The 7769-nt window shown below is 35.2% G+C and overlaps 1 protein-coding gene across 1 annotated transcript in view; it reads right to left on the bottom strand.

Annotated features, from left to right (window-relative positions):
* TEX11 (testis expressed 11) overlaps positions 1–7769 on the bottom strand; it is a 514378-nt gene that overhangs the window by 228974 nt on the left and 277635 nt on the right. The window lies entirely within an intron of this gene.

The raw sequence follows: 7769 nt of genomic DNA, 5'->3' as shown, positions 1-7769 counted from the left end.
AGGGAAAGAAACAGTGAAATTGTCTCTATTTGCAGATAACATGGTTATAATACAAAGAAAACTCAAAAGAATCCACAAAAACAACTCCTAGAAGTAAAGTGACAGGATACAAAATCAACATGCAAATATCCATAGTATTTCCATACACCAACAGTGAACAGACTGAAGTAGAACGGAAGAAAACAATTCCATTTACAATAACCACAGAGGAAGATATCTAGGAATAAAGCTAGCCAAAAAAGTAAAAATCTCTAAAAGAAAAACTGAAAAAAAAAAAAAGACAAGAAAAAAAGAAAGAAATGAAAAATGACACAAAAATGGTGCCAGCAGGTGGAGTGGTGGTTAAGGTGCTAGACTCCCACATGATGGACCATGGTTCAAGTCTTGGACCTGGAGGCTTTCTTTCCTACTTTCCCTCTTTCTCTCTCTGTGTCTCTATGGTCAAATTAAAAAAAAAAATGATGATGGTAAATGAAATAATTCTTTTTAAAAAACTGACACAAAAAAGTGGAAAGACATCCTATGTTCCTGAATTGGAAGAATTAATATAATCATACTGTCAATACTACCCAAATTAATCTATAAATTTAATGCAATCCCAATCAAATTACCAGACACTTTCTTTACAGATTTAGATAAAACAATTATATAATTTGTCTGGAATTATAAGACTCCCTATTGCAAAAGCAATACTGTGCAAGAAGAGTAGTATAGGAGGCCTCTTACTTCTTGACCCCAAAATACATTGCAAAGCTGTGATAATCAAAACAGCATGGTACTGACACAAAAACAGGCATGTGAACCAACTTAACAGAATAGAGACTCCAGAAATAAATCTCAAAATATACAGCCAACTGATTTTTGACAAAGGGCACCATTTGATCCAGTGAGGAAAAGAAAATCTCTTCAGCAAATGATGCTAGAAAAACAGGATATCCACCTGCAGAAAGATGAAACTTAACATTCAATCACTGTATATCATTACAGCATACCAAATGAATTTTCCCATTGTGAATACACTGCATATTGGTTCAGCCAAATAAATTACCATACACATCATCATCAACAGATAATTTTCCATTTTTGTGTCCCTTAAATGTTTTGCTTCTTTCTTTTTCCCTTGATCTTCTCTCTCTTACCCTCCTCCATTTTCCACCCTCCTCCCATACTGTCTCTAATATCGTCATTGCTTTCCATGCTTTTATACTTTCTAATCTTTCAGTTTCTGCCATAGAGTGCCGACATTCAGTATATACTGAGTGGGGACATACAATGCCTCTCTTCCATAGTCTGGCTTGCTTTGTTTAGCAGTAAATCTTACATACTTGTCCACTTTCTATCTTCTGCCTCCCTTTCTCATGCCTCCCATAACCAGTTACAAATCCTCTTGATTATTCCTTTGCAATGTCTTTCACTTCCTTCCATTTCCTATCCTAGAATGTCTGAGAGCAAAATTCCTTAGTTGTATAGTTTATGCTTCACTGTGGAATTTCTTTTTTCTTTCCTTCTTTTAGAGATTTTTGCTATAGGTCACATGTGCTTAGCAGAGAGACAGAAAGTGAGAAATCATCCCTAGGTGGGGTGACCATGCTGCAATCTCCTTCATTCTTCTCTCGGGATTTTGGGCACATATGCACACACACCTGGTGTATTTCAAGCCACCAGGTCTGGGACTCTAACTGTGGTCAACCATGGGGGAGCTGAATGCCTTAACCACTACATCACCTGCTGGCCCTGGAAATGTTTTTTAGAAGAGAAATTTCAAGATAGTGTGGAGCTGGCAAGTTAGTCACTGAGATGGTTGGGGAGAAAAGCAAAACCGCAAGAGGCCATTAACTAACTCAAAACAATTAGTAATATAATGCCAAACAATATTAATTCTAATGCCAAGAAAGTGAAATAGTTTTGTTGTCATAAGTCATCCACTAACTAGCCCCTGTTTGGTGATACCAAAATACTGTCATTGTATGTACTTTATAATTCTGAACCAGTCTTCTCCATTAGGCTGTGATATTCTTGAGACCAAAAACTGTATATTATTTAATCTCTGTATCTTCAGTGCCCAGCAACAAAATGACTTGTACACTGTGTGAACTCAGGAGTGAAAGAATGAATTTCTACTTCTATCACTCTAGTTCAGGCTTTTACCATTTCATATTTCAGCTACTTGCAGTAATTCTTTTTTTAAAAAAATTGTTTACTTAATTTTATTTATTATTTTTAAAAACTTGATTGGAGATAGAGAGAGAGAGAGAGAGAGAGAGACAGGAAAAGTGAGAAAACAAGCTTCCAGGTCCAGGACTCAAACCATGGTCAGCTACACGGGTGTGCCACGCCTCACAGGTGTGCCACACCACGCCACCTGCTGGCCCTCCCTTGCAATAATTCTTAACTGATCTCCCTACCATTAATCTTGTCCTCAAATTCTTATAGATTATTGCCATTAGTATGTCACTATCCTATTTGAAAGTCTTCAGTGGGTCTGCATTTGCCTACATCATGAAATACTTTAACCTGATAGTCAAGGGTTTTTCACAAATGACTACAATCTAGTTATCTAACTTTATACTTCATTACACTCTTTTTTATAAAACATTCTACACCCTCTCTGATCCACATATCTTGAATAAATCACGTTGTCCCCATATATACTTATGCTATAGCCTTGATACAAATGCCTCAACTCCTTTCTACTTACCCAAATCCTAGCCCACCTTCAAAGCCCAGTTCAAATCTTACCTTCAAAGAAGCCTTTCTGATTTTCCCACTCCACAATGATCTAGGCCTCTTCTGAATTCCTATACCAATTTTTCAGTTATTTCCATTTTTCATGTGCTGTCTTGTATTACCTTTTCACAAGGCTTCTCTTCAACGAAACTTGTAACTTTTCTGCATGTGATGCCTATGTCTTCCACAAGGTTCCCTTTTCATAAAAAATGCTAAATACTTTATTAGACTAGATTACTGCTCCCAATCCTGCCATGTGTTCACTCTGATCTTCTTGTCAAGAATTCCTACTCCTTCATATATGTAAATATTATTTATTTCAAAGTCCCCAGCTCTTCCATTAAGCCTTCTCTGCCCAATAGAGCTCTTGGTAATTTTTCACTCTCTCCTTGTATATATGATTTATCACCTAAGCACGCATTTCTCATATCCTGCATTTTATTGTCAGTTCATTGACCAAGCTCATATATTCTAGTATATTCTGTGCCACCTTCATTTCCTATAGATTGGAACTATGATTTCTAACAATAAAATCATAAAAAGTTGGGGCCAGTGGATGGTATAGAGATTAAGATGGCTGGATCCCACATGATAGACTGCGTGGTTCAAGTTCCAGACCTGAGACTTGGAAGACATGGTGGGAGCATGTGCTTGCATGCCCAAAATCCTGAGAGGAGAAGGTATTGTAGTGTAGTCATCCCCCGGGGGGTGTTTTCTCACTTTCCTTCTCTCTCTCTCTCTCTCTGTCTCTCTCCAATGACTGCACGTACCCTACAACAAACTAAAATAAATAAATAAATATACTTGAAAGAAGAAAAAGGAAAAACAATTTAAAAATATATCAGATAATAATAAATCTTTTTCATTACAACAAAAAATTTGAATGTCCCACAAAGTATGTTATATGGATATTTGCCTTAATCAGGAGAGATGAGAAATCTATGGTAACTCTTACTAAGAGTCAGCTTAGATAGTATACACATCAACATGATTAGCTAAAATTCTAGGAACTAATGAATACTTGCTTTTCATTCCTAGTGTCTGATAAAAATTTTCTAGCTCTATTCCAGGAAGAAATTATTATTGAGAGGTGTGAGATCTTCAATGTTGTACCTGTCTCTCTTTCTATAATATTAAAATATTATCTCAGCTCATACGCCATTTCTGAAATCCACTTCAAGTACTTACTACATCATCAGAAGAACATATTTCATTTAAACATATGATTTTTAAATTTGCTGAATTCCTGCATATAATTTTATTATATCTTAGGACTGAACATTTTTTGGTGGTAATTCATTTTATTTTATAATGCAAGTCTATGAAAAATATTTATCATATCAAATTTTCTCTGACCAAGTCCACCTGCTATGGCACAGTGGTAGCACAGAAACTTGCAAAGCTGGAAGCCACATTCTGGCCATGAGTTCAGATCCCTAGGTCAGCCTGAAAACATGCCGGGTGTGCAAACATAGGTGCCTAGGACTCTAAGGAGCTGGAGGACTGGGTATACTGTCATAAAGAGATCCTACTGGGAGTGTTTTTTTTTTTCCTCTTTCTCTCCTCTCTTCTAGCCCCTTTGTGCATGTACACATGCCCTCTACTAAAAAATGCATTTTTCCTCTGCACGGAACTTTCCAGGAGCTCATTTAATGTATAGAATCAAGAGAGCTCTGAAATAATTTGTTATAATATTCAACAGTACTTAAAAATAAATATTATTTTGGAGCCAGCAGCTGGCATGGTGGTTAAAAGCACTGGATTCCCACATGGCCAACCACAGTTCAAGTATCAACATAAACAAGGAGTTCAAGGGGAAAAAACTAAGAACACATTCTTTATTAAGATGATAGGAGCTCACATATGACCCAGTAATACCACTCCTGGCTATTTACCCAAAGGATAGGAAGACACTCCATTGGAAAAACATTTCACATTCATGTTTACTGAAGCATTATTCACAATTGCTAAGACATGGAATCAACCTAAATGTGTTAAGAATAGATGAGTAGATGAAAAAAATGTGACACATATACACTATGGAATACTACTCACCCTTTAAAAATTATATCCTGTCATTTGATACAAAATGGATCATTACAGAAGATTTAATGCTAAGCAAAGCAAGTCAGACTATGAAAGACAGACTTTCTATGTCCCCACTCAATATATACCAAATGTCTACACTTTAGGGCAGAACTGGAAAAATTGGAAGCTATAATAGCAGAGACAGCAAGTATAGATATCAAAGACTATGTAGGAGGGGATGAACTGTCTGGAGTAAGAGAGAGGAGATGGGGGAAAAATATTTAACAGATACAAGAATGGAATGTTACTGTTTAAAGTAATATCTTTGGTTTGCTTGACATACAATGCATTTATTCTTTGAGAATCCATATAGCATGCTATAAAGATGTACAAAAATTAAATGTTAATTTAAAAAAAGAGTAGATGTGACCTTTTTTCTTTTACCAGTTTCATTATAGACATTGTATGTTTGTAGAATTTAAGAAAATAGGTACAAATTTTTAAATTTATATGTAATCACTGTACACCTTTACATTGTACAACATGGTTCTTCCCAGCATGATACAGTGTGTATTTGTCAATCAAAGACATTACCATATACATTATCATCAGATAACTTTTAATTTTTGTCTATTAAGTGTTTTATTAGTTTATTTTTTTCCCTGATCTCCTCCCTCCCATTCCCTATTGCCCACTCCTTGCTGTACTGTCTCTAGTATCCATAGTTGTCTTTCTTGCTATTATACCTTCCAATCTTTCAGTTTCTGCTGTAAAGTGCAGACATTTGATATATATTAAGTAGAGACATACAATGTCTGTCTCTCATAGTCTGGCTTGCTTCACTTAGCATTAAATCTTCCAAATTTGTCCGCTTTGTATCAAATTAGACACAAACTTGTAAAAGAAGGAATCAAAGCCAAGGTTGGAAAAAGAGTAAAAGTAACCTAGTTGAAAAAAAAAAAACAACTCAAGAACCTTGGATCAAATAAATCTGTATTATAGGGAACTAAGGAAATTGTATATGAGACCCATCAGTCATAGAAGTCTTCAAGACAGTCTGGAAAACTAGAGGAGTGATGAAGACTGGATTCAGGTCTGATTTCCTTTTTAAAAATGCAGCAGAAAAGAGGGAAAAAGAAGAAGAAAAACCATTTAATGAACACAAAAATGAAAAATTACATGGTGACGGTAATGTATATGGTAATATCATTGACTGGACTAATAGACAATGTATTTATGTTGGAAAATCCATTTTGTACACTGTAAAGATGTATAGTGATTTAATGTAATAAAAAAGAACAACAAAGAAAAATAAAACCTTTAGTTATCCCATTAGACAGTGGAAATAATAATGCTACATTTTAGAGGAGAGAAATAATGCTGCTAGGGGAAGAGAAAAATGCTGAAAATAACTAAACAAAACACATGCAATAAAATGAATGCTTAAAAAAAGGTAGTGGGCAGCAGATTCTCAAACCTTGCTTCTACAAAGTGGGCCACGGAACAGCATTGGTGTCACTTGGGAACTTATTATAAATGCAGATCAGACCCTATCCCAGACCTCCTGAATCATAATCTACACTTTAACAAGATCTTCAGCTTATCATGTACACATTAAAGTTCAAGAAGCACTAACATAAATCAGCAAAGATTTGGTGAGAAAATCCCACAGCAAATTAACTTTATTTATCTTTTGCAAATTTATGTAAAAGGTAAAGTCAAGGGACCAGGAAGTGGCATGGTGGCTAAGATGCTGGACTCCCATATGGCTGACCGCAGTCCAAGTCCCAGACCTAGCGGTTTGCTTTCTCACTTTCTCTCTCATGCACAGCCTGTAGCAAATTAAATAGTAATAATAATGATAAATAAAATTAATAAATAATTTTTAAGATAAAGTCAAAGAGAAAACAGATATAATCTAACAATTTCAGAAAAATGACTCACAAAACAATATCAAGTCATCTACATGCTCTTCTAAAATCCAAAATATATACTCTTTCTTTAAATACCACCATAGAGTACCAGACTTTTATAAGTATATAACCTGAAATTATCTGCTTTCTGTTGTCTAATGAAGCTTGACTATAAAGGTGAAATATAAAAAAAAAGAAAAAAAGCACTTCAGAAATATAGCAAGCTGGCTCCATGGCCTGGTAGTTAAAGGAACCAGATCCTATATAGCTGACCACGCAGTTCAAGTCTCAGCCCCTGTGACTTGAGTAACACTCCAGGCGGGTGTGCATGTGTGCCCAAAGTCTTAACAGGATGGAGAAATGGAGGAGAAGGGATTGTGGTGTGACCACGCCTCATTAAGGGTGCTTTGACCCTCCGCCTCTACCCAACTTCTGATGAGCACGTGTGCCCTCTGGCAAATAAAAAAAAAGTGCCATTCCCATCATCTTATGTATTAAAAATTCTATATATTCAATATCTACTTACTCAAAATTTACTAGGTCCGGACTATATTAGCTTAGTCCATTGAAGAATTGCATTCACTTTGTAACAGATAATGTTCTGCAGACTTAGCTTTTGCAGCTAAAATAAACTTCTCTACATAAAATATACATATGCTTTGAAAAAGTTATTAAAATTTTTATAATATAATGCAACTTCTTATACAGTCTACAAATGACAAATATGTAACATAAATGAATGAAGCAGAATGTAAGAAAAAATCAATGGCCAGATATGTAATTAAATTTTATTATTAACCAAATGATGGTATTAGCATGTTAACATAGTACAAACAAGTAAGAAAATAGAAGGTATATTTTAAATTTGAAATCTAAAAGTATGAATACTTAATTTACCAAAATTTCCTTTTCAAATTGGTTACTGCTAATTTGGAAATAGAAACCTAAAACCCTTTCTTCTACACCAATATGTCAACATCCACAATGACTCACAGGGAAAAGTAAATCCCTAAATGCAAATGTGGGTACAAGTATCAAAAGGAAGGTGGAATGAATTAATAGTGGATGGGGAAAACAAGCTAAAGTGCCCTACACACAGGA

Source organism: Tupaia chinensis, unplaced genomic scaffold (genome assembly GCF_000334495.1).
Source record: "Tupaia chinensis unplaced genomic scaffold, TupChi_1.0 Scaffold000165_2, whole genome shotgun sequence".
NCBI classification, from domain to species: domain Eukaryota; kingdom Metazoa; phylum Chordata; class Mammalia; order Scandentia; family Tupaiidae; genus Tupaia; species Tupaia belangeri.
Note: the sequence above shows the minus strand (reverse complement) of the source record. Positions and strands in the feature narration are given on the sequence as shown.